We start from the raw sequence: 27,579 nt of genomic DNA on the forward strand, positions 1-27,579 counted from the left end.
GGTTAGTTTTAAATGGGGAGAGAAAGAAAGGTCCTATGTAGGTTTTGAGGGAAATCCCTTGCCTCGACCATAATTAAGAACTGAATGATGTCACCTCAGTTGTGAGTTGTCGTAGTCCTTTTTTAATGTACGTATGAGCATAGGTACTTGTATTTATAGGTATAGCACCGAACAATGGGTACACACCCTAAGTTCCAGAACAAAGGGAACTTGAAAATAATTGTCAACCCACTGGGTTAAACTTATCTTTCATGCCGGCCGGCTGGCGGCGCTATATGCATGTATGTAAGGCCTGCAGCTTGTAGCTTGTAAAGCAGTAGTATGTTAATTTCGCAGGCTTATCGTTTTTATATACCTACTTTACGGCGTACGTTACGTAGAAGTGCGAGGTATGGGATTCCTCATGGTAAAGGGTATCATTTTACTTTTTTAGAACAGGGTTGCAGGGTTGCAGACTTGAGTTGTATTTCTATGTTCTGTTTGAACAAAAAAAAGTACAAAGAGGAATGTTGAAATTTGTACGCAATTCTCAATTTAATTCTACAGAAACGGAAAGGAATCTATTTGATCATATTCATACATTTTTATTTGGAAAAGAAATACAGTGCGGAGTTTTTTTATGAGTACACTTTATATATATTTTTTTTTAATGTAATAAGGAAAGTTTTCATTTAAGGAACTTTGAAAACTACAGCTTTTGACAGAGAAATAGCACACTCCTTTTTTTTAAATATGTAGTTTTTTTATTCATTAATAAAGAAAGAGGCTGGGATGCGACCGACATTGATTACTTCCCATCCCGTCTGTCGATTTGTCTTGCTTAAAATTTTGCAGGGTTAGGTTAAAAAAGTTGTTAGTTGTTATTTTTTATTTATTTTTCATATAAAGAAATAATTTAGTTTGAAAATCTAGTTTTGGTAAATAGATTTTTAGTGGAAAATAAATGTTTACCAACATTTCTTAAATTTTTACAAATGGGATGGGATGAAATTTGCGTACTATTTCTTGTAGATTGTATTATTTTAATGAAAAAACGGACTGTTGGATTTTTATAAAAAAAACTAATGAATATCGAAAACAATATTTTCTGTGAAATAAAACAAGTTTGAAGACAATATTTTCAAATTTTGTAAAGCTATTTGAGTCGAAAGTAAATTTTAACCATGATTTGGTATTGTTTTTTTTTAAATTTTTATTTTTTGTAAAAAAATGTCAGTTCGATTTTTATCAAAATTTTACTAAAAGCTGACAACAATACTTTTAAAAAGATGAAAGTAGTTTAAAGCCAATATCTCAAAGTTTTGAATAGATATTTGAATCGAAATTTAATTTTTACCAATGTTTTTTTTTAGGTTTTTATTTTTTTATAAAAAAAACTGTGAATCCGATTTTTTTCAAAATTTTACTGAAAGCTGACAACAATATTTTTAAAAGATAAAAGTAGTTTAAGGCCAATTTCCTAAAGTGTCGAAAAGATATTTGAATCGAAATTCAATTGTTAAGATTTTTTATTAATTTTTTTGTTAAGTTAAAATTAGTTGGAAGCCATAATCTCAGATTTTTGAACTGATATTTCAGTCAAAATTGAATTGTCACGAACTTTGAGTAATATTTTTTTTAGGTTTTTATGTTTTATAAAAAAATTCAATTCTCTTAAAAAATTTAGCAGATATTCAAAACGTTATTTTTAGTTGCACAAAATTGTTTTAGATATAAAATCGTTTTGTATTGTTAAAATTTTCGAGGTTATAAATTTGTTTGATTTATAAAAAAGTTTTTTTGATATATCAAAAAGTCGTTAATTGGATTTTTTCAATAAATATTCCGGTGTGGTATCACGTTACGATATATTATATAAAATTTACTTCAAGTCTCTAGCGTTTTTGGTTTGTAAGATATTCAGGGTTAACCAACATTTTAACATTGTTCTTAAATTGCTATGGTTAAAAAAAAAATACGCAATTTTCTTGAGAGCCTTTCTACATCTTTCTGCCTTACTATCTGTATAACAAAATTTATTTGATATCTCTTCTGGTTCTTGAGCTATGGAGGACGAAAAAACGTCGCGACGTACGGACGTACGAAGGTAAAAATCTTTTATTTCGACCCTAGGGATCTTGAAACGTCGAGAAAAGTCAACGTTTTCAATTTGACAAACCGGACCCATTACAATAACTTCCTATTGTCATTTACTCTGGGAATGGAATTCCAGCTTATTGAAATCCAATCCAACGTTCCTCCAAATTTTTGTTGCCGGATCTTAACCTTCACATCAGTCCATAGATTTTCTGTGATAATGTCAGGACTTTGGGCCGGCCAAGTCAAAACGTTGATGAATTCATTAGTAAGCCACTCCTTCAGGATTTTTGCAGCAGGTTTTGCGTCATTATCATGCATGAAAATTCAGTTAACTGACATTGACATATTATTTCTCAATATGTTCAAATATGAAAATTTATCAATCGTAACATTTATTCTTTCCAACGGACTCACAATAAACCAAGAAAACGCTCCCTACATAGTAGGCTGCATACTCCTTGGCCGTCTTCAAACTGTAACGGGGATTGTAAGCTTGAATTCTTTGCTGATGTAAAAACGTTTTTTCGTCAGGTCCGATGCGGTTTATCTTCGTTTCATTGGTCCATAATTTTTTGTTTCAAAAGTGTACATCTTTCTTAGGTGGGGTTTCGCAAAATCCAATCGAGCCTTGATGTTCTTCTAAGATAGTAAAGTCGACTTCTTACAAGCCCACTCGAAGAGTTTAAGTTGAATTCTTCGTTGATTTCGGTCATGATGATTTAAATGGGTCGATATTACTGTTCCTCACGACGCATTGTTCACCATTTTCCTTGAACATTTCAACAATTACGAAATTTTGGAGTCTTAAGTTGTTCACTAAGATCGAATATTACATTTTTTTCTGGAGAATAATGTTGGTTTTGATAAATATTTTGTATCAACCTTCTTAATATTCGTAAAACAATCAAAGTGAATAATTTTTTTACGTTGCTGATGACCATTTTTTCGCTATCTTAAAGTTGTCAATTTAATTTTTCTAAAAATTCAACATAATTTTTTACAAAAATATTTTGCAATTAGATAAAATAAATTTGAAGTCAATATCTTCCATTGTTCTCCATTTGAACGATCAAAAGACTTTACCGTCAACCCGGAGATCTCTATTAAACCCTTTATCGAAAAGAAAGGTAGATCCTGGTTGATGCGTTGATCGAATTATCAAAGGTAGCGAAAAAAAAAACAACTTTCTTAAATTTGACCTTACTGACTTTGTCTTAATACAACGAGGACTTTGAATGGCTTTCGAATAAAGACCACCAAAGCGAGCGAAATACAACGGCGAGATTTGTAAAAAGTAAAAATACAGCGATTTCCCCTAAAGGTTAAACAATAAGAGTCCAAAAGATTTTATTATACAAAAATTCATGTAATTTCGAAAGAGAGATTAAGTTATATTTTCAGTTAAACTTTTTAGGCGAATTTTTAAATATAAAAAAGATGGCGATTGGTTTAATGTGAGTGTCAGATTTCAATTTAAAAAGTAAATTTTGACAGTTATAGAATTTGAATTTAAACCCATGATATTTAAGAATTATTTACAACATTTAAAAATAAAAGTTAATGATTAAAGATTAATCCAATCCCTACAAAATAGGTTCTTGTTAAGAACTTCATACTGAAAAATAAGCTTGGGCAGCCTAGTGTCCTCCATTTTGAAAACTTTTAGCAAATAATCTGAATCTAATTTCGGTGTTGAAATGAAAAGCATACCTTAGGATACTTATAGGCAGGTAGAAAATTTTTCTGAGAAAAAAATCTCAATAGATATTCCACTGGTTCAAATTTATGCACTCCTCAAACCTGGGCTCCGTAAAAAAGGCTGATTTTGCCGTTGCATTCAAAACTCGGTACTTAGTGTCAACAGATATAAGTTTATTACTGAAGATTCTTCTCCGATTTGCTCAAATCGCTGATTTCGCTTTGTTCAATTTTGTTTTAAGATGCGAATCTACATTTGAATTGAATGTTACATCCATTCCCAGGTAGTTGTACTTTATTACTACTTCCAGATTTTTCCCGTTATAATTCCATTTTTTATTAGATGCCACTCCATCTGATCCATTTTTAAAAATCAGAACTTTGGATTCATCTGTGTTTACCTCCAGTCCCCAAAGATTGCAGTATTCAGCAAGTTTGATAATCATCAGTTGAAGTGATGATGGGGACTCAGCTTAAATTACTATGACATCCGCGTAAATAATTGTTTTTATACTTAAATTTCCAATGTTTACTCCGCAAGTAAGCCAATAAGTTAGATTGTCGGGAAACAAAACAAAAAGCAATGGACTTAAGTTACAACCCTGCCTGAACTCTCTTCTCTGAAATTTATCTGAGATATCATTTCCATTGTAAATTCTTGCTTCAGTATTTTGATGCAGCTTTTAAATCGCTCGAGTAAAAATTGTTGAAACTCCTAGGTAGCTTGTAAAATATTTCTGTTAATAGAATCAAATGCCGCTCTAAAGTAAAAAAAAAATGCGTACAGTTTTTTAGTTTGGTCCAGCTTCCATCGAGCAATCGAACTGAGCACAAATAAATTATCAATAGTGAAGTACTCTTTCCTGAATGCAGATTGAAATTCACTTAATTTGCTGTGAGTTTGAACCTATTTGTCGAGCCTGTTATAAAGCAGAGATGAATACATTTTTAAAGTTGCATTTAAGAAAGATATTCCACGATAATTTGCTGGTTCATTTGGATCTCCCTTCTTAAAAATTGGTAGTATCCAAGCTTCACAGAAATGATCTGGTACAGTTCCAAATTTAAAAATTATATTCAGAGCTTCTGATAACTTCTGCTTAAAAATGTCAGCACTGCATTTATAAAACTCAGCCGGTATACCGTTGGAACCCGCCGATTTTCCATATAGCTTTTCTATAGTCACATAAATGTCAAATCCATACGGACTTCCATGTTTTGGTTAAATATTGGGTTTGTTTTTTTGTCATTTCATAATTAATTAATTTGACCTTAAATTATTCACTAAAAAATGTTTCTCAGTTTAAGTCATTTTAAAACAAAGCATACTTTTAAAATTTTTGAAATTTTACATTTTATTTAATTAACTTATGAAAGCTCTGAATCTTTAAAATAAATTTGAATTTCCTTACAGTGTGTCTCATTAAATAGGTCATACTGTATATTAGTATCTGCCGGCCGGCAATATTAACACATTATTATCACTGTTGGTATAAACGCAAATAAATATTTTTAGACATTTTCTTTTGCTATAAAAGAATATTATATTTATATAAAAGTCAAACATGTCTCAAATGTTTTCTATTTTTTTTTTTCTTTTTATTGCTGTGAAGAATACAAATTTTTCACCAAAAAAGGTCATAAAGATGTGGATTTGAAACAAAACGATGAAATATATTTTATGAATCATTCCTCTCAAGATTATATCGGATTTTCGTGTATTCTTTTTTTCTTCTGTTTTCGAAATAAATTAACGTGTTGTGTAACCCAGATATTTTATAAAGAGTTTTTTAATGGTCTAGAAATTTAATGGACCAAACAAAGTGATATCAAAATTAAAAACTAAAACTAGAAAAATAGTGCTAACATGGATAAAAATAAAGAGAACACTTATAAGTACTTATCATCTTATCTGACTCATGTCTACCTTCTCATATTTCCTGAAGTCGAAATCATTGGGTCATTTTTAAATTGATATCTTTGCTTGTTCTTTTGAGAGTATTTTCAGAGAAATAAATTCACATTGGATTGTAATTCTCCACAATTCTCACTTAAATAACTCTGTATTTTAGGGTAAATAAACAAAGCTTAGTTAGAAATTATTTGGAAATGATGTAATCCAACCTTAATTCTTTTGGCAGAAATGTGTGAACATGAGCTATGACTTTTTAATTGTCGTTCATTTAGCAAATGAGAATAATAGAGATCGCATTATAGTAAATGTCAAACACTCTAAACGTCAAATTTGATCTGACGTTTTTGAAATGCAAGTTTTGACAATAAGGTTCCCTATATTCTAAATTCATCGCCACAAAGTTATAAACGATTTAGTAAAATGTTAAATCCATTTTTAGATACATATTTATTTTTATTAAAAGATGATTTAGCAAATTTTAAACGATTTTAACATCTCTTAACAGTTTGCTAAAGTTAAAATAACGAAAAAGCTACTTTAACGTTAAGCAATTTGCTTAACCCTTATGAAATTTGTACAATTATTCTTATAAGAGCAGTGGTTGAAAAAGTCCAGTCAACAGTTGGAAATTCCAATTAAAAGGTCCGTTTAAGCGTATTTGCTTTGTTTATGTTCACGAACTGTCACTTTTTAGACATGTTTGGATGCTTGTTCTTTAATAAAAAGCAATTAGCGAAACTAGAACAAAGGTTTAATTTTTTGAGTTCTTTAGTAAATTACTTATTATTTAGCAAATTGTTTACTAGTAAATTTCTAAACCGTTAGCAATAGGTTGTTTAAAATGTTGCGCCACTGCTTTTAATGTTCGTGTGTTAGTTTTCAATCGGCGTGAAGCAATAAAGCTACTGACTTAAATTAACTACTGTTTATCTTCAAAGCTCTTTACATAATTTGAATTTAAAAATCAAAAGTTCAAACTGGATGTTATTTTTGTTTTAATCAAAAAACATTCAATTATTTAAAAATAAGAGACATTCTTTTTTTTTAAGATTTTAAAAGTTTAGTCTTGAATCTGATAGATGACATATTCTGCCGAGCTTAATTATAACTGGAGTCTAAATAATTTGACAAGAATTTGGAAAATAATGTACCTTCGATTGACATGACATTGTTGACCACACCTGTCAAAATGACTTGTAAGCATACACTTGAACAATTTTCTTCAACAAAGTGCTCCAAATTTATTTGGATTAGTTAAAAAGAAAAAAAAACTATATAAAGAAGTAAATTCTTAAAAATTAGTCGTAACTTTTTGCTAATTAAAATGAAAATTATGAAATATTTTCGTGATCTTTGTACATTTAAACAAATTTTTCAAAATTCATATGACAACTGACTAGTGTTCAATTTGACATTTGATGACATTTGTTTGTCAATTTTCTATTCGACGCATTAATTGCATATAAAGTGAACGCATTTTCAAATCTCCTTATAGAGTATGCTTGCAAAATTAACCTTTTGGTACGAAATTACAAGTTACAAAAAGTATAAAAAGTGACAGTTTGATAAGATGTAAGATGACAAATGTCACAGATGACAACTTGACACAATTAAAACCTTAAAATGTTTATCCCATAGCGATGAACTTGAACTCTTTGAGGTGATAAGTAAATTTTTGAAAAAAAAATATCAAAGACTGAAATCAGTTCAAGTGACTCATTTTTATTTAAAAACTAGAATTTAAATGTATAAAAAGTGACTGTACCATAAATTTTCAATTAAAAATGTAATGTATGAAAATAACAGAAATGTAAAATCTATTTAATAAACTGTAACAGACGACATTTTGATAAAATAAAAATCCTAACATTTCTATCCCATAGAGATGGTGTTGCAACTTCATTCTTTGAGGTGATTATGTCGGTATTTGAAAGTTATCAAAGGTTCAAATGCCTTCAGGTGACTCATTTTTATTAACAAATTAGGAGTGAACTGTATCAAAAGTGACATTTCGATAATATGGCAATTAACAAATGTAATGTATGACAATTTTACAAAATGGAAACTGATTGAAATCCCCTTTTATCAACCAATCGGGAGTGAACTGTATCAAAAGTGACAGTTCGATAAAATGTCAATTAACAAAAAATGTAATGGATGTCAATTTTACAAAATTTAAACTGTCAAGTATATATTCAATGGACTACTCGTATGACCACTTTGAACTCTTCTGAGATGACTCATTTTGACGTCTCAAAATTTTATCGCTCTTGTTGAACAAAATTACAAGTAAAAAACATCAAAAGTGACAGTTCGATAAGTTTTCAATTGACAAATGTAACAGATGAAATTTTGATAAAATGAAATTTCTAACATTTCTATCCAATACAGATGGTGTTGAAGTTGAACTTTTTGAGGTGATTATGTCGATTTTTGATAAAAATCGACAAAAAAAAAATGACAAATGTAACAGATCACAATTTGATGAAATGAAACTCTTAAGATTTCGATTATGTTGAACTTGAAATCCCTTTAGGTGATTCATTTTTATTAAAAAATTAGTTGTGAATTATATCATAAGTGACAGTTCGATAAATGTCAATTAACATATATAATGGATGAAAATTTTACTAAATGGAAACTGTCAAATATCTTTTTAATAGCCTATTTTCACTTTATACTGTTCTGAGATGACTCTTTTTGGCGTCTCATAATTTTATCTCGGTTGTTGAAACAAGATTAGAAGTAAAAACTATCAAAAGTGACAGTTCGATAAAATTTCAATTAAAAATGTAATGAACGAACATTTAAAAAATGGAAACAGTCAAATTTCTATTTAATGGACTATATTCACTTTGAACCCTTCTAAGATGACTCATTTTGACGTCTCATAATTTTATCTCTCTTGTTGAAACAAAATTACAAGAGAAAAAGTATCAAAAGTGACAGTTCGATAAGTTTTCCATTGACAAATGTAATGGATGAACAATTTTACAAAATGAAAACTGTCAAATATCTATTTAATGGACTATTTTCACTTGGAACTCTTCGGAGATGACTCATTTTGACGTCTCATAATTTTATCTCGCTTATCGAACCAAAATTACAATTAAAAACTATCAAAAGTGACAGCCCGATAAGTTTTCAGTTTAAAAATGTAACAGATGACATTTTGATAAAATGAAAGTCCTAACATTTCTATCCCATAGCGATATTGTTGAACTTTAACTCTTTAAGGTGATTATGTCGGTATTTGAAAGTTATTAAAGGTTCAAATGCCTTCAGGTGACTCATTTTTATTAACAAATTATTAGTGAACTGTATCAAAAGTGACAGTTCGACAAGATGTCAATTAACAAAATGTAATAGATGAACAATTTTACAAAATGGAAACTGATTGAAATCCCCTTTTATCAACCAATTGGGAGTGAACTGTATCAAAAGTAACATTTCGATAAAATGTCAATTGACAAATGTAAAAGATGAACAATTTTACAAAATAAAAACTGTCACATATCTATTTAATGAAATGTATTCACTTTGAACTCTCCTGAGATGACTCACTTTGACGTCTCATAATTTTATCTCGCTTGTTGAAAAAAAATGTGCAGTGTTAAGACTCAGGTGACTCATTTTATCGATTACAAAGAGTCAGAAAAACAGCTGCGGAGCGTCTAATACCTTTCAAAATAACCTTTTTTTTGTTTGAAAATGTGTTCAAAACAGCAGAAATACCTAATGTGTTGAATTTAGGAACCATAATTTATTCAAATGATAGGTGCCTTTTTTGAAAATTAATTTAACCTTTTCTTTTTGATTTTGGTCCATTAGTTATGCTGAGAGCTCCATTAAGGTACTTTCTATATTTTTCTATGAAATTAATTTATTATCTTCTTAGAGAAATTTTGGAAAAGTTCGTCTTCGTCTGCGTTGGTGGGCATCGCACGTCCTTCTTGAAAACAAATTGTTAACTCTTGCTCAAAGCCTAATTTATTACCTAAACATGATTTAATTTCTCTATAAGACTTAGGAAAAGTGTAAAATTAAAATGATGATGAATCAAAGTTGATGATGATTAAGAGAGTTCATTAAAACCCCTTTACCAATGCCCGCCAAGATGTGCCTTCCTGACTTAGTTACTCGTCCATAATTGCATTTCTTTCCGAACTCATTAAGGTAACTCATTATCAACATCACATCTTCTAAAAAAAGAATATTAAAAAATTGTTACCTGTCTCATTTCATTAAACTTGTCAATCATTATACGGACTTTTTTATCCTCCTCTATGCAATCATAACATCTTTTAATAAAGTACAGAGATTGTTCTGACTATATATAGAGTACCTGATGGCCAGATACTGTACATAAGACCCTGGCTAAAGATAACAACAAAATATTCGGCCCACTTCTTAATTGCATCCTAGGTCTTACATTATAATGGCCATAGCCATAGCCATCTTGTCCGCCTTGAATGGAAAATCATAATACAAAACATGCCGAGATTTTAATGGAAAAAATATTTTATACAAGATTGATTCACCGTACACAAGTTTAGAAAGTTACCTTTATTCGTTCTGAGATACAAAAATGAACTAGAAAAAAGAAAAATAGTTATCTTAATGAGAAAAGAAAATCTACAACGATGATGATGATGGCCCAAAAGTAACGAAGATGTAAAGTTTTCTTTTTTTCTAAGGGAAGAATAAAATGTTTATAATCAATAAATACTCAATGAGCTCCTCGAGACTCCTGATGGTGATATTCCATAAGGAAGGATTGTTAACATAGGTAGCTCTAAGATGGTGTATCGGGAACTTATAAGATGGATGATTCATTCCTTACCTTTTTTTTAACTGGAGGTCGTTGTGTCGTTTTGCTTTATTAAAAATTAAATATAAGTAAATTGAATTTCACATTTGCATTTGCAAGCGCACAGCGTGTACCTTCCTTTAAAGTGTGCAATGTCACAGCTTACAGTCTTCATCATCATCAAAGTAAGAGCCAAGAGCCACACCCTTTTAGTCGCGACGTTCGATATGGTGTTTTCTAAGTTTAAGGGCTTTGGCTTTGGCTTTCTACAAACTTCAACTACTAAATATCCGTCATTTGCTTATTAATTAAACAGTATATGTCCCGTTAAGCGCATATGATGCATTTTTTAACACCATCCATGTTTGTACCTACTTTAATTGTGGGACGTGATCTTGAAGCGAATATAATAAATCAATTGAAGTTTTTGTTTTTTTTTGAAAGAGTCATCAGGCCTCAGGCGAGTCGAGTAGATACTTCAAACTCAACTTCGACGAACAATGAAATATTAAAGTGGTTTTATTTTAAACTTAGGGTAGGAACAAAACAATGGAAGGATAAAAGTCGAGAGCGAATTTATTTTATTACAGGGCCTGAGATTAATCAATGTTCGTGTACGTAGTTCTTTAAAGTTTTTTTTTATTGTGATTTTGATTGGAGATCGGTCTATAGATTTCTGAAAGATACAAAGAGGGTTTAACAGCATTTGTGTCTTAGAAAAGAAAAGAGTACGTTTTAGAGTGGATAAGCGTGATTGATAAAGCTGTAAAGTTTTTTAACTTAAAATTGATTGTATCTTAAACTGAAATAAATCTGGAAAACATTGTTTCTTGTTTCTTGTCGAATCTTGATTACCTATTAGAGCTTTCATTGAACTTTTAAACACGTTTTTGTTTGCTTTACGATTGCGTTATTTAAAACAATCACTTACTTGTTAACTTGTTTAAGAAAAACTTTGGAAAATATTTGTGCGAAGTCGGCTTAAAAACGTATCCAAGATATGAAACATTAGGGCGTGTACTTGTTAACTTCCCATGGGAAGTTTTTGTAATGGGTACGATTTGTCAAATTGAAAATTTTGACATTTCTCGACATTTCAAAGTATCTAGAGTCGAAATAAAAGATTTTAAGAAACATGTCTGTGCATGCGTGTGTACGTACGTTCCTACGTTCCTACGTTCGTATGTTCGTACGTCCGTACGTTCGCGACGTTTTTTTTTACCATAGCAGTTTTTAAAAAAGGGGAAAATTTTGGTTAACCCTTAAAATCTCAACCGACAACTTTTTTGAACAAACACGAAAACCTACTTTTAAGCAAGACAAATCGACAGGCGGGATGGAAAGTTATCAGTGTGGGTTGCATTTCAGCCTCTTTTTTTTAAGTTAATTTCAATAAGAAAATATTTAAAGCTTATATCAAACCCTTAAATTTCGAGAAATACTTTTTGTCTGGAGTGGTTGGGACGTAGGGTAGAACACACAACCTTCCATCCCCTACACCCTACCCAGTACAAACATATCCTTTGCATGAACAAAAATTGTGACTAATTTGGACATTTGCTGCAATGTGCTCTCGATAACTTCACGTATTTTATCTTCAAGTTCTTGGATCTAAAAAAGTCAAAAGGTATTAAATCACAATAACTTTTCTTGTTGTTGCAAAATAATGATTTTCTTCCTGGCAAAAATAATCGTATCAAACCCTCCTCGTGGGTGCTGGGCGGTAATGATCACCACAGCTGTCTTGGAACATGTCAAGATGGGGATCAGTTAAGGTTTTGACGTGGGTTCCTTTAGTCTTCAATAGTTCAATCTACAGCAAGATGTTCTGACCGTTTATAATTTTCAGTGGTAGTTTGAGCGTTTTCATAATTCGTGCCGAAGAATAAAAGGCTGGAAGCTCATTTTGACGCTTTGACCCGGTCCGTCTTACCCAGGTTATTGGCTCTGCCGGGGCTAACTTTTCTCTTTCGACCTACTCGTGGGACTTTCATATATTTTTTTCCCTTTGGGCATTACTGACAAGACTTAGTATGGACCATTTTCCGACTTTGAAGATGAACTTTTGGCCTTTAGCCAGGAGTCTGTAATAGGGAGTATTCATATTACTGGAATTTCCGACGCTGGTTTTGCTTCCCAAGCCTTCAGAGAGTACAGCGAGTACCAGCCATAGCAGTTCTATGCTTCCTAAACCGACCAATAAAACCAAACCTTAGTTAGTAAAGCGTTGATCTCAGGAACCAGTTTAACAAACCCACTTTCATTCTTGACAAAATTTCCAGAAATGAGGCGTTTGAAAAAATTCTTGAGAAGGACGCTGAAGACAAAATAAAGTATTAAAAGGTTATTGATAACTCAAGAAAAGGCCGTTAACCCGTAATAGTTCTCAGGAAGAGGTACTTTCAGCTGAGAAAAAGAGCAAGTGCAATCGCTTACTCTAAGTGAGGTTGTCAAAGATGACCTCAAAGTAAGATTGTGGATGAAGTCTCCACCAAACGGCAAAGGTCTGCTAGCGGTGTGGAATGGCATTGACGGCAAGTTCTCTAAGATGTATTTTACCTATACCTTTTACAAAATTGAGGGCCCCTACACTAGTTTTGTGTCTGCTGAAATGCTCAGTGGATACAGGGTAATCAAGTGCGATGCCGAGCTTTTCAGGAAATTCCTTACAGAAAACATTGCTAAGGTAAGCAATGACTGGGAGGGCTTGAACCTGAAGATCATCTTAGCTAAGGACATCCCTAAAAAAGCCTAGTGCTCGCATTTGATTACCCTTCATGGGAATTAAGTCAAGCGGACGAGAGCTGATCCGCGGTCTTCAGACGTTAAATCCACTGATTCCAATGTTTTATTGGGTTGTCATTAAGGTAGAAGTGCCAAAGAAGACTAGTGCCTCTTACCTTCGATTAGCGCGAAAAGCAGAGTCTTGAAAAAACGACGAATTCAAAAGTGGCAACTGCCCAAATAACCTGATATTTAAAAGCACGATTTTAATTTTGGAAACCCTTTATGTTGGGACTTGAATAAACTTAAAATTAAACAAAATTTCCTTAAATACTTATAGTATTACAAAATTTAATGTATCAGAAGTGGGACTACAAGTTTCAAACGATTTTCCAACCTTTTAAGACTTGAAAACCAAAGGTTGGTTAACTTTTAAAAGTCGATATTGATTTCTTTATTTAGAAAACTATGGTAATTTCTTTTTATAAATGAAAATCGGCTAAATATCCTCCGCGGCCTTGGCGGCACACCTCCATCCGATGTTAAACAATTTTGATGTATCTGAGGAATAATTGAGGTTCTATATGCCATTAAATTACCGATTTATCTCTTTCTTTAGCTCTTGAATTCACAGAAAAAAAATTGTCATACTAACAATCGTCGATAGTCAACTTGTAATTTGGCCAAATTTTCGCATTGACTACCAAAACAGTCAATATGACAACCTTATTTTAAAAAATGTACTACTGGATAGTCATTAGAACAATTTTCGATTGTCAATTTTGGGTAGTCAATATGACAACAAAAGTAGTCAATAGAACAACTTCGGTAGTCAATATGACAATTTGGTTGTCATATTGACTACAAAAATTGACTTTCGAGAATTGTTATATTGACTATCGGGTATTCAAATTGGATTTCGGTTTTCAACAAAAACTGTCATATTGACTACTGCAGTTACCATATTGACTACCGCAGTTGTCACATTGACTACCGAAGTTGTCGTATTGACCACCACATTATTCAAAACGGCAACCGTAGTTTCAATTTCCTTCAACCAAAGTTGTCATATTGACTACTAAATTAAAAAAAATTTCGGATCCCAAAATTGACAACCGAAAATTGTTCTACTGATTATCTCAGTTATCGACTGATAATTGACTACCAAAACAGTCAATAGGATGAATTTTTTCGTTTTGTGTTGTTGCTGGTTGACTGACGTACACCTTTGCCGATACCTAATGCCGCCAGCTAATAAAACGCACCAAATAGTAACCCTCCGTGGTTGCATTGGTTTCTCGACAATCGCTCTTGGATTATCATTCGGCCAAACTTGCAATTTTGATTATTGACAAATACACTGAGGTGAAAGTGTGACTCATCACTAAACATGATTTTCTTAGAAAATTAATCATAAACTGTTGCCATTTTTTGCCACTATTCTGACTATTGACGAAGCTTGGAATTGTCAAAAGGCTTTAGTTCTTGAGTCAATTACACCTTGTAAGCGTGCTAATGCAACACTTTATGCGTGATGTTTATCAACCATGAGCGTGAGAGGTGGACGGCTCTTCAGACACAATATCCCGATTAAATTGACATAAATAATCTCGAAGTTCATGATATGCATTTTGATTTGAACGTCCATTTTTTTTTTTCATAATAAACCTGAATAACTTTAACGCGTTAATCAAATGTGTAACTTTCCATCTTTCAAATTGAATTAGTCTGAAACTGAGAAATGTCAAATGAATTGCATACAAAAATTTGACGTTTCGGTGTGGTTCACAATTAAACATCAGCCCTTAGAATTCGATCACCCTTCATAATAACCGAACTGTCAATGTCAAGCAAACTGTCATTAGAAACAAATTGATCATAATTCATTTCAAGCGTATGAAAAAACGTCAATATACAAATAAAATGTATCCAAATCATCAAAGTCAATTTCAACACCAATTTCATAGAAACATTTCATCTTCATTAATTGAAACCAAAAATTCAAATTTTCCTCTGTACCAAATTTCAAACAAATATTGATTAACCCGTTCAATTATGCATGCATTTCATTCAATCAAGTTTCAATTAGAAATCAAATAAAGGAAATTCAATTTGGGATTCCTTATAAAAAAGAAAGATTAATAAAATTGACTTCTAATAAGTTCCTCATATCATTTTCCCCTTTAACAAAATCAAAAAAGAAACCCTAATCAACCCAATTGCAATTTGTAAATCTTCAAATCCAATAAATTGATAAGTCCCCCCCTATAATTGATTGTTTTTGACTTTACTCAATTTTTCAATTACTAATCTTATTATTAGAAAAACTCATCAATTCAGAACCATTGAATTAATCAAATGCACAAAACTCTCCACAAAAGAGTTCAAACAAAAAGACTCCACATAAAGACTTGACTTGAGATTGTGATGTTGATGCTGTAATTTGTATAAAAAGAACTTCGATTTCATTACCAAATCAGATTCATATGAATTTATATGCCTCCATACTTGTATATCGAGATAGATAAGCTCATCTTGTTAGCCGCCTGCCTACTGTCAGTTATTGAAAATGCTGCTACCACCAACGCCAATATTCCAAATCCAAATCCCAACATAAAAATGACAATGACGTGCTGCTTTAGCTCAGCTTCAATTTCAACTTCAACTTTAACGTCACGTCGTCGTCGGTCGTTTCGATGTCATTTGCAGTGATTTTGTTTTTATTTCGTTCGTCTCTCAAACCATCAAATCATCTGTGTAGGCGAGAGGCTGTCTGCTAACTCAGCCTACTGAAATAAGTAGTATCAAAAGATTCACGATTTTTCAAGGCGCACCACTGAAGATACAAATTGAAAGAAAAGCAACAAAAAACAAAGCAAAAGAACACAACACAATAAAACCCCGTAAAACATCTTTCAATTTAAACTTGCAATACCACTTTTCCAGTTATAAAGGATTTGTGAATCATCAACCTCATCATCGTCGTTATCGTCATCATCCTCGCAGAATACCTATGTAGAAGGTATAGGGAGACCTTTTGAATATCCCAGAGCTATAGCCATAGCCATAGCCAGGGAGCTAGAGCCCAGATGTTTTTGAATTGTGTCTATCACAAGGTTTACCTACCTACTATACGACTACGAGTATAAGTAGGTACATAGCTTTAGGTATATTTGAAGTTCCTATACGGATAACCTACGTAGAAATTTAATTGAATAAGTCTACAAGACCGGATTTGTATTGCAAAAATTTAATTACAAAAAAAGTGAGTACATGCTATGCAATACGTATGTAAGTATATGCTTGTAGTACTTTATCCTTTTTTTCAAATATATACACATACTTATTTATACATTATATATGATCAAAGTTGTATGCAGAAGAGAAGCCATTAAGTGTTTTTCCTTTCTTCTTGCTTGCCTAAAATATCCTCGGGGGTTATTTTATTTTTCTGCAAGTAGAGCATGCACCTTATGCTCACTGTACAATCTACAATATTGTATTTCAAACAAAAATAAATCCACCGAACTTCCTTCCTTCCTGAAAGAGTGAGTTCAATACCCATTATTGTGCCGCCTAAAGTATTATGATACCCTTGCTACTTAAAGTTGTACAAACAAGAAAGCCAGTAGTTAAGTCACACTACTATGGCTCACTGCTTTTAATAAGTGCATGTCCGCATTTGCTAAATTAAAATTATCTTAATTAAAATGGACCTTTTGTTAGACGAGACGACCGTACTGACTACATAACTTATGAAGGTTTCCATTGGTAAAATCAATCAATTTATAATTTTTTACAATACCCGTGTTTACCCATAAAAGTTAAAGTAGAATCTTACTACGGATGGGTTTTTGACATTTATACGAGTCTCGAATGGATCTTAGGTGATTTCGTTCTCAAATGTTGGTATGATTGATATTGCATTTGTATCTCGATGGCTGTGTTCGTTGAGTAGTTGTGCATTTGGAATCATGTGTTTTCCATTGGCGAACAAAAATAATCTGTTAATATAATTTAATTTTGTTAATGAAAATGGAATAACTGGGCTTATTTTGAAAGAATAGAAAAGATAATTAAGTTTTGCTATGTTTCTACCAAAGGTTTATCTCAGTTTAGATTAAATAAATCTTTTTGATGTTTTAACCACACAAGAAGATTTATTTATAAATGATTAAGTTTGACAGCATTTTCTTAAATGCAAATGATGTTTCGATGCTTCTTATGAAGATGAGATAGTTTGATTCGTGTTAAACAATGAAGAACTGAATAGTTCAGCAACATATAAGAATACGCTATTTACTCCATGTGCATTTCTTTTATTTGATTAAAAAAAACTATATTTTTTTTACAGAAACATGCAAATAAAAAGGCCATAATGCATTATCTGTAAAACCAACCTCCTAAACACAGGGTTTTGTTCACAAATTTTGAATCGACTATGATCCCCGACCGGAATCGAGTTAAATCAAGCTCATTTTAACTCGATTCAGTTATATAAAGAATTGAGACGAGCTTGAAGCTCGCTTCAATACCACATAATTATGTAGTAGTCTACGAACAAACCCCTTTTTTGAAGTTTATATTTTATGTCTAAGCTGTTATTGTAAAATGAATTTTTTTTGTATAGAATCTCAATTTCTAAATATTTTCTTACTATTTTTTCTTGAAAATTATAAATTTTATTAGTTTTAACTATTTTTTTTGCTGAAGTTAATGTTAACTTTTGATTTTCACAAAACATTCTTGTATTTATGTGTTTTATTTATTTTTATCCTGACAGATCTTCTTTCAGTTGTACCAATTTTTAAATACAAAAATCTGGTTACTGCCGATGCGTTTTCTTGGGAATTTTTTACTTTACTATTTATAGAATACCAAAAAAACACGAGTAATGTTAATGTGTTGTTGAAGCGTTTATACTCAATTAAAAATAATGGTTTAGTTTTAGCTTGTCAAAACGCAAACGTCAAAAATTACAGCTTTGAAAATGGGCAGGTTCAGACGACATAAGAGGTTTGAATGGGAGGCATTTTTCTATTATTTGATTGGCCAGCTGCCAAAAGTAAGTCAAGAAAAATCTTCCTAACTATTTATTGAAGTGTACTTATGTCAAAATGACAGCCATTTGTTTTCATTCAACTAAAAACTGAACTTTGTTATTGTATAATGTATTTAATTTCTGCAAAATTTCATTTAAAATTTTGTGTAAAAGGGTTCCTAGCAATATTTCTTTCTTTACAAACAAAATACTAGCCGTAGCTTACCTAAGAAGTGTTTTGTGGACAACAATGGCTTCTTTGGCACAATCGAATTTGAAATGTATGACATTTAAAAAAATAATTAGTAGCCTTGGTAAAAATGTATGTTCGAAGAATGCAGCTAACTCCTTATGAAGTTCCTTGTTTTATCTGAACCTGCCCAATGGCAGCTGTCAAAATAGCTCACTTATGTCCGATAAATAATATTGTCCATTTTAATCTTCAATTTTTTGCAGTTATAATATTTCTATACTGTTTTCCATGTTGATTATAGTTGAATCTCCTGAAGGTTATACAATGTGATAAGTGTCTAATAGAAAGATATAAGTACTTAAGCTGGAAAAGGTTTTTTCTTAACCTATATAAGGTACATTTATTAGTAGATATGAAAAAGATGGATTAGATTAATTGTTTGGTTATCTCATATAGGGGTTCCATGGGCAAAATAAATCAATTTATTTTTGATCAAGATCTGTTACAACACACTTTCCCCTTCTTTTATAATCCACGGGGCAAAATAATTTCATTTATTACATTACATTACATTTCACACTACTCTGCACATAAATGTGCAGACTAGAGAACACAGCCAGTGTTGCCGAATCTCATGATTTATCATGATTCTCATGATTTTTCACCCCATCTCATGATCTCATGAATTTATTGAAAATCTCATGATTTTTTAAATCTTCTTAAAAAACGTATTGGTGCCGTTGGAGTTGCAGCGTTGATGGGAGTGAACTCATCAGTTCGCACGTATTTACAAGCTAATTTCCCAAACTTTTTATTATTATAATGAAGTGTATTAGTCACTCTTTTCATCTCTACGCTTCATTTGCATGTTACAATTTACCCTCAAGTATTAAAGACTTATGTTGAGATGTTTATAATTATATTCAGACCAGTCCTAAGAGAATTGCAGCATTTAAAACTTTTCAAGCTATTTTGAAGATGACATGACTACTTCTGACGAGGTCAGAAGTTTTTAACAACGTTACAAAAAGTGACAACTTACTGTCAGGCAAAACTATTCTAAATATGCTCAATAAAACTGTTGCTTATATGTATTTATGTTTTCTTAGTTTTGTGCTACCGTTTTTTACTAAACTTAACAAATGCATGCAACACTGAAAGAATATTTTCAAAAGTTACATTACTCAAAACAAAAATCAGGAAAAGACTTGAGAGGATGCAAAATCGGCTTTGTTCATTCCAATGACCTTACTAAAATCAAAGTTGTTTTGATTACAAAGTCACAAAACCATTAATCGACAAATATTTTAGTAAAGTTTATAACCAATAGTAATGATAATGGCATATGTGGATATAATGATATGTAATTTATTTATTTTTTTCCTCTAAAATATCACTAAATGTTGATTTAAAACTTACTAAAATCAAATGAAAATTCATATGTATTTTTAATTTAAAATTGGTGTGGTAAATTATTCGCTAATATTCATTATTGAGTGCCGAATGAAGAATAAGCAATCTCATGATTTTTTTGAGGATCTCATGATAAAAACTCATGATAAATTTTTTTTTGAATCGGCAACACTGAACACAGCACCTTGAGCAACTAGGCTATGTAAGGTGATAACAACACAAGACATTAATACAAAACAGAAGGACAGAAGAGAAAAAACAACAGAAAGAAAGAACACATGACAACAGCACGCGGTAGGTTTCGAGACGGTCCCCCATCTTTCTACTAACCACGCTCACTGATGCTTGATCTCGGTGATCGATGGGAACCGAAGCTTTATCAGTGACTAGGCCGTTGCCCAAATTTCATTTATTTTTGATTTAAGATCACGCACCACGAAAAAGAATCAATTTTTGATGGAAATTTGAACTTACCCATTGAAAATACTAATAGTTTCCTTGACTGATTTTATACAGTCGTTATTTCAAAAGTAAACGTAAATAAAACACGAGTTGTTAGGAATTTAATTTTCGACAACTTTTTGACACATATTGGGCGGTATCTCAGACATAACTTGACGAATGTTGGTTTTTAAATGCTCAAGCTTAAAATGTTTATCTGCATAAACACTGTCTTTTGTGTAGCCTCACAAAAAAAGTCCATCAGTTCCAAACCGCATGATCTTGGCGGATAGTTGATATGACAAGATATTACGCGGCGGAAAATGTATCTTGCAATATACCACATGTTCTCCTAGTCTCATTCTTTAATAATTAGGCAAAAAAAGTCGGTGGCATTTGACCATAACGCTCTGAATTTACATTGACAGCGCACTAAACAGTGACTTTTTGTGGATTTAATGGCCCCTCTTCAATTACTTTAGGATTCTCAGATTCCCAAAAATGACAATTTTGTTTATTAATATACTCACCGAGTGAGAAATGTGCTTCGCTGCTGAAGAATTTTTTTTTCGAAAAATCGCCGTCCTCCGCTTTTTGTTGAAGCACCCATTCGACGCATGTACGACTTTGTGAATAGTCAGCTATCTTCAGTTCTTATGTGAGCTGGACTTTTATATGGATGTAGATGTAGACCCAAATGCAAAATACGCCATAATGTGCCGTAAAACAGTCCTGATTTCTGAGAACAGTGAGGAATGGACACATTTAGGTTTTCGGAAACACTTTGACTTGCAGCTGAGATCGAAACGAGGCCTTACAACATAAGATCCAATCAAGTCTCTTCGAATTTCTTCACAATTTTTCCAATTTGTTGCGTAGTTGGACGATATTGTTAAATATGATCTCCTCTTAAGGCACGTGGCTGTGGCAGAATCACCATTTTTGTTGTAGGTTTTAAAAATAGTTAAGTGATCCATTTTCGTAAATGTCAGACTTTCAACTGAAAAAAAAAATTGTTTAATAACTTAGTTTGACAGATGTCGAATTCCAGTTCAATACTTTTGAAACCGCAAAATAGGTAACCTGTTATATTTAAAGTCGATATCTTTACTGGTTCTTGAGATATGTATGACGAAAAAAGCTTCCTGAACGTACGGACGTACGAACGTACGTACACACGCAAGAACATACATATTTCTAAAAATCTTTTATTGGCTGTGTTCAATCTCGTGTTGGATAGGGTATCTTGGGCGAGTTGGATAGCAGTCAAAAAATAAAAACAACTTTCAGCTGTTCACAAAAAGCAGAGAAACATTTAAGCTTCGAAGTCAAGATTGTTGTAAAATAAAAGAATTAATGGCTAATTATACTGATTCGTTTGACGATCATGAATTGATAGGTGCGTAACAATTTCATAAATAAGATATGACCTTAATTTGTAATCTATGATAAATTTCCTTAAAAATAAGCAAAATAAGTCAATTTTGAAGTTTTAGAAATAGATCATAATTACCTTCTAAAATTCGGAGGCAAATAGCTTCTTTATGTTCTATTATGTCTAGAACATCCTCAAATACGACTTCAACTAACATTTTGTATCTTTTTGTTTAACAGCAAATACAAAAAGATGAAATTAATTTTCAAGTTTCTTGAAATTTAATCATGTGTTGAATCATCTTCTCTGTCAGATATCTAGATACCCCATAAACTCTTGGATACCTTTGTATTCCTTTTTTGACATCTCAACTGTTTTTAATCAGCTTTTATACGTAAAACACTAACAAAAAGGTATCCGGATAACCTATCTGTCTAAGATTGAACGCAGACATTGAAATCCTATACATTTTGACAGCTGCTTCAGTCTTATATCTAGTATTTCTTGCAGCCTTCCATTACTTTAAGGTTTATCTACAGCGCTTTCCAAAAATGGGCTTTACTACCGTTGAAGTACTATATCTTGTTCATGAATTGCGGTTCGTTGCCAAATTGTGATCAGCTCTTCGAGAAATGACGCAGTCAAGAAATGTTTCTTATGATTATTCCGTTGCTCGTTTGCGTAGCACGATTTTTTATACTGATTTTGAACAATGTAAATGCATTCTTAATGGCTGAAACACAAACACGCTTCAGCTTCGGCTTCGTCTGCGTTACGTTGGCCTTGCATCGAGGTAACTTTGAATGACACTTCCAATATGACGTTTCTAAAATTTCACTTCTGTCACAAGCATCTGTTATTTTTTCTCAAAATAAAAAAATATGAGTTTTGAAATCGAAAAAAATAAATTTATAGCGGAAGCCTATAATAACCAATGGGAATCCCTCCACTAACAAATGTATTTTGTTAGTTGATTTTTTTACAACTGTTAAGCTGTCCGACAAAACAAATGTTCAGCAAATGTAGAGCTTCCCTTTGGAGTCACATTACGTAACATTACGTTATTTTCTTACTATTCAAAACGAATTTTTTTGTATTTGAAAATCCTTTACAAACATAAAATACAATCTTTCAATAGCTTTTTTTTAAATCCTCAAAATGTCTGTATTTAAATTGTTTCTACTTCTTTGAAATTAAAAACTCAAATAATAAATTTACTATTCACCGTGTGACCGTGCCAGTGCAATAAAAAACTCTTAATTTATTTAAATATTTTCCTGAATAAATATTTCATTTAATTAATTGCAACGCACTTAGTCCCATATCTCATACAGGTATAATCTCAATCTCGAACCAAAACCAAAAATAAAACGTGTTCCTTTATTTGCCTGACTTTAGGTAATTGTACTAAGGCAACTTATCTCTCTTTATTCCCCCCCCCCCCCCCCCAATTTACATAATAATATATCTGAATGTTCTTTATCACGCTATATAAAAATTCCAAATAAAAACCAAAAAATGAGAACAAATAAACAAACAAAAAGTTGACAACAAAAACTAAAATAATAAACAAAAGAAATTCATAAATAATTGCACTTCCGTAAAACATGAACTTTTATTCTTCTCAAGCCTTCATTTTGATATAGATTTTCTGTTTCCACCTTTAAACACATAAAACATTCTTATTTGAAACTTATCTGAAAGAATTTTTGTGAATAAATAAAAGAATCATTATCACAGAAAAGTTGTAATTATATTTTCATTATAATGAATTAACACAAACAAAAATTCTAGTGAAAAAGTTTATTTGATTTCATTCATTCAGAAAGTATCTACAGGAGAAGTTAGCATTGTGATGAGGACAAGAATATTATTGATGGGAAAAAGTTTCCATGGTTAGTATTTCGTTAAATGCAGAACTTCAACGCCATTAATATTAGAAGATGGAGAAGAAATGGTTTTTTAATAGCTCAATTAAATTAAAAATACTCATGGACTTATCTCGAAATTTTAATCTAACGGGTGGAACGTATTAATACTCATTCAATTTGAATTTATTCTTGAATTTTGTAGTTGTCACAAAATGCATGTCTGACTTAATGATGAGTGTCAATGTTCACTAATAACTAGAAGAAAAGTTGTTAGTTGGTTAATTTGTATTAAAATGTTCCTTAATTAGTTGTTAAACTGTTCTGTTACTTTTTTCGCTAAGAAGCTGCAAACCGCCAACTGTTTGCGTAATGTTGGCGAACCTTAAACAAAATGACAGTTGACAATTAACTGGGCGAACACATGCGCTGCGTTCAATTTCGTGTTGGATAGGGTAATTTGGATAGGTTGATTTTTTGCTACCTTGTTAAACGATTTGATTAGCTGTATTTAGATAGCTGTCAAAAAATAAAAACAATTTTCAGCTGTCCACAAAAAGCAAAGAAACATTTAAAATTGTTGTAAGATAAAACCTTTAATGGATCAGGATGAGATTCTTCAACTTCAGAATGCTGGACACCAGACTGATGGTAAGACCTAGCAAATTGGTCGTCTACAAAACGAGAACAAAACAAGTCAATTTTAAAGTTTAAAAAATAGATCATAATTACCTTCTAAAATTCGGATTACAATTGTAGCTTCTTTATCGTCTATAATGTACAAAACAAATACAAATACAACTTCAACTAATATTTTTCATCTTTTTGTTTACCGACAAATACAAAAACCTTAAATCAATTTTCAAGTTTCTTGAAATTCAACCATGTGTTGAATCAGCTGTTCTGTCAGATACCTACATTCCCCAGAAATTCTTGGATACCTTTGGATTCATTTTTTGACATCTCCGCTGTTTTTGATCAGCTTTTATTTTACACGTAAAACACTAACAAAAAGGTATCTGTCTGAGATTGAACGCAGCCGTGGTGAAGCTGAACATTGTAGTACTGCTAAAGTTCAAAAGTAAAAAATCAACACGCAGCGCTGCAATGTGAAGTTTTAGTCGAAGATGAAGATGACTTCATGCTGTGCAGATTTTTGACATTTGGAAGTTTTATATGAGGGATCAAATTGAAAACTTTTAACTTGATGCTGTGCAGTTTTTGACATTTTAATGAGTTTGAAAAGAACTAAAAAAAGAAAATAGTGAATTTATTTAGCAAACACAGCATGACAACAAAACTAACGCGTTTTGGATGACAGCTTCTGCTTAAATTTTTTTAAGTTTCACGCATTGGGTAGGTTCAGATAACATAAGGGCCTTCATTTACAGTCAACTTCATTCTTTGAACGTTAATTTATACCAAGGCAACTAGATAGTTTTTAAATGTCATGAATTTCAAATTTAGAACTTTACTTCACAAACCTCTACTGTACGTTCACAGTACAAAAACTACCAAACACTATATTTTCTACAAAACACTCTTCAGGCAAGCTAAATCCCAAATTGTATTGTAAAGAAATATTAATTAATTCTTTTTTGAAATTGACAACAAATCCTTTAACAGAAAGCAATAAATGAAGTTGTGCAGAAAACAAATAAACCATAGAGCAATAAAATTCAGCTTTCTTTTGAATGAAAAAATATTATCAATTGTCATTTTGACAGATGTAAACTTAACGTGTTAAGCAGTATTCACAACGAACGATGAATAAACGAATATTCGTCGATTTTAACATTTCTTTCACATGAGAGTTTTTAATTCATTACGAATAAAGTTTGGCTGTGACAACCGAAACCAAAACAAGAATAATTATTTAAGGTTAAGAACGCGCGATTATTTTATTCGTTGCGAGTGTGGATAATGTGGAACGCGAATAAAGTTTGACAGTTCGTATCAACTAGAATTTTTTTCGCGACGAATACATTTATTTTCTTAAATTAATATATGATATTAAAAAGTAAAAGTATGCATCATAAATCAAATAGAAACTATATTGATAGCGTTTTGTTAAGAATTTGTGTGAAAATATGTCTTTATTGGTCGCGCTCATGTGAATACTGCTTTAGTTAGGAAAATTTTACTTGATTAACTTTCCAGTCAACTGTCCATTAAAGTTGGATTAATTGGAAGGTAATTTATAGGCAGCTGGCCAATCAGATAATAGACACCTAAATTACAAGTACCTTATATCGGCTGCACCAGCCCATTGTGTTTTACGAATTGTAGCTGTCAAAAGTATTGCCATCATGAAAAGCAAACTACAAACGTAATATTTATGAACTTGAGAAGGACTTAGAGTTAGAATGCATAGTGCAGTACCCTCCATCAACTAATACTAAGCAAATTCTTACGTTCAAAAGTTTTTCGAAAAGTCAAACAGAAACGAGTAACAATACAAATTGACAGCTATTTTGCTTTATAACCTAGTTTTTGTTGCAGCTGTTCAAAATTTTTAGTTAACCTTCAATGATTTTTAAAAAGAGGATTCACTTTGAAGGCATAATCGTTTTTTAATTGCTGAATATAAAGAAACGAATTTTGTGACGTTGAGAAAAAAGTTATTAGTTGGTTTATTTGAGGTAATTATTCATTTTCTATATTAAATGTGTCAAATTGAAAATGTTGACATTTCTCCATGTTCATAGGTAAGTACGTAACGTACTAAACGTAACGTTTTTATTTTCCGTAAGTTCCGGAAATCGTTTTTCGTCGGACATATGTAGCTCAAGCAGAGATATCGACCTTAAACAAATTTTGTTTGAAAGATAATAACAAATTCTTAAATGTTCTGACAATAGGTCCGTTCGCGTACTTTCTTCACTAAAATTCGTAATAAAGATATTTTAAAGAGTGGGGTAAAATTCTCTCACAAAAAGACAAAACTACAAAAAAGTAAGCAACAGGAAAACAACAAATTATTCCCACAATTTGACTGTCAAAAAAATATAAATTTGGAATTATCATCGTTTCATTTTGTCCTTAGAATTTATTTATTTTTTGTTTTGTAAATGGATAAATTAAGTCAACATGAACTTTAAGCAACATCATGCTGGACTATTATTTTTTTTATGAAAAAACTTGATTAAATTGAAACTTGAAAATTGCAATCTTGTTGCCGTTCTTTGGAAAAGAATTTATAGTTTTATAAGTGACAGCGAAAGCGAGCATTTTATTTGAAGTTCTATCAAGTTTGACACTTTTCACAAATCAGCCCAAAGAAATTTCTTGGGCTGAAATTCGTAGGTTAGGGAAATATTTTACTCTCTCGTGAGCGCTCTCTTTTACGAAAAACTAGGAAATTTTTGAGTACAACAGGATTTGGTTAAATTTCGTATTTTTTCGTAAAATTGGACTGTTTTAAGAGGTTACGCGAACGGACCTTTTATTGACTTTTAGAATATCCTTAAATGTCAATTTGGCTTATTGTAATAAAATAATTATTTTTGCTTGCTTGAAATGAGCTAAGTAACTCCATAAAAGAGATTTAGTTAAATTATTTGTGAATCACACAAATTAAACTATCAAAAATCAGTGATTTGTGTGAAGTGTTGGCAGACCTTAATAAAATTGACGTTTGTCAGTTGAGAGTTATTGAAAATGGAGCTGTCAAAAGTATTGCCATCAAAATTAATAAAAGTTGGAGTACTCTTTCTAAAAAATGTAATATCTATGCGAACATGAGATGGAACAAGCTTTAACATGGATTATTAAAGACCTTCCATCAACTTTCTTGCCTCTCTACCCTCCTCCTCCTCCACAATCAAACCATTTGAAATCTTTCTCTGTAGGGAAATTTAATCTTCATATACAAAGAGGAATGTCTTTTGTTCGCGTTCGTTGTTATGCATTGCAGTTTAAAAATATGCATGCATATAAAATGATTCCCTTTGTGTGGGCATAAGTTTAATTATGTCCGTGTGTCTTTGGTTATATAGATTAACTTCAAATTCTTCAAGTCT

The 27,579-nt window shown here is 31.6% G+C and overlaps 1 protein-coding gene across 1 annotated transcript in view; it reads left to right on the plus strand.

The window, feature by feature from the left end:
* LOC129953935 (tubulin alpha-2 chain) overlaps positions 1-27,579 on the plus strand; it is a 51,461-nt gene that overhangs the window by 482 nt on the left and 23,400 nt on the right. The gene's annotated exons all lie outside the window — the stretch shown is intronic.

The sequence above is a fragment of the Eupeodes corollae genome, chromosome 1 (genome assembly GCF_945859685.1).
Source record: "Eupeodes corollae chromosome 1, idEupCoro1.1, whole genome shotgun sequence".
Taxonomy (NCBI): Eukaryota; Metazoa; Arthropoda; class Insecta; order Diptera; family Syrphidae; genus Eupeodes; species Eupeodes corollae.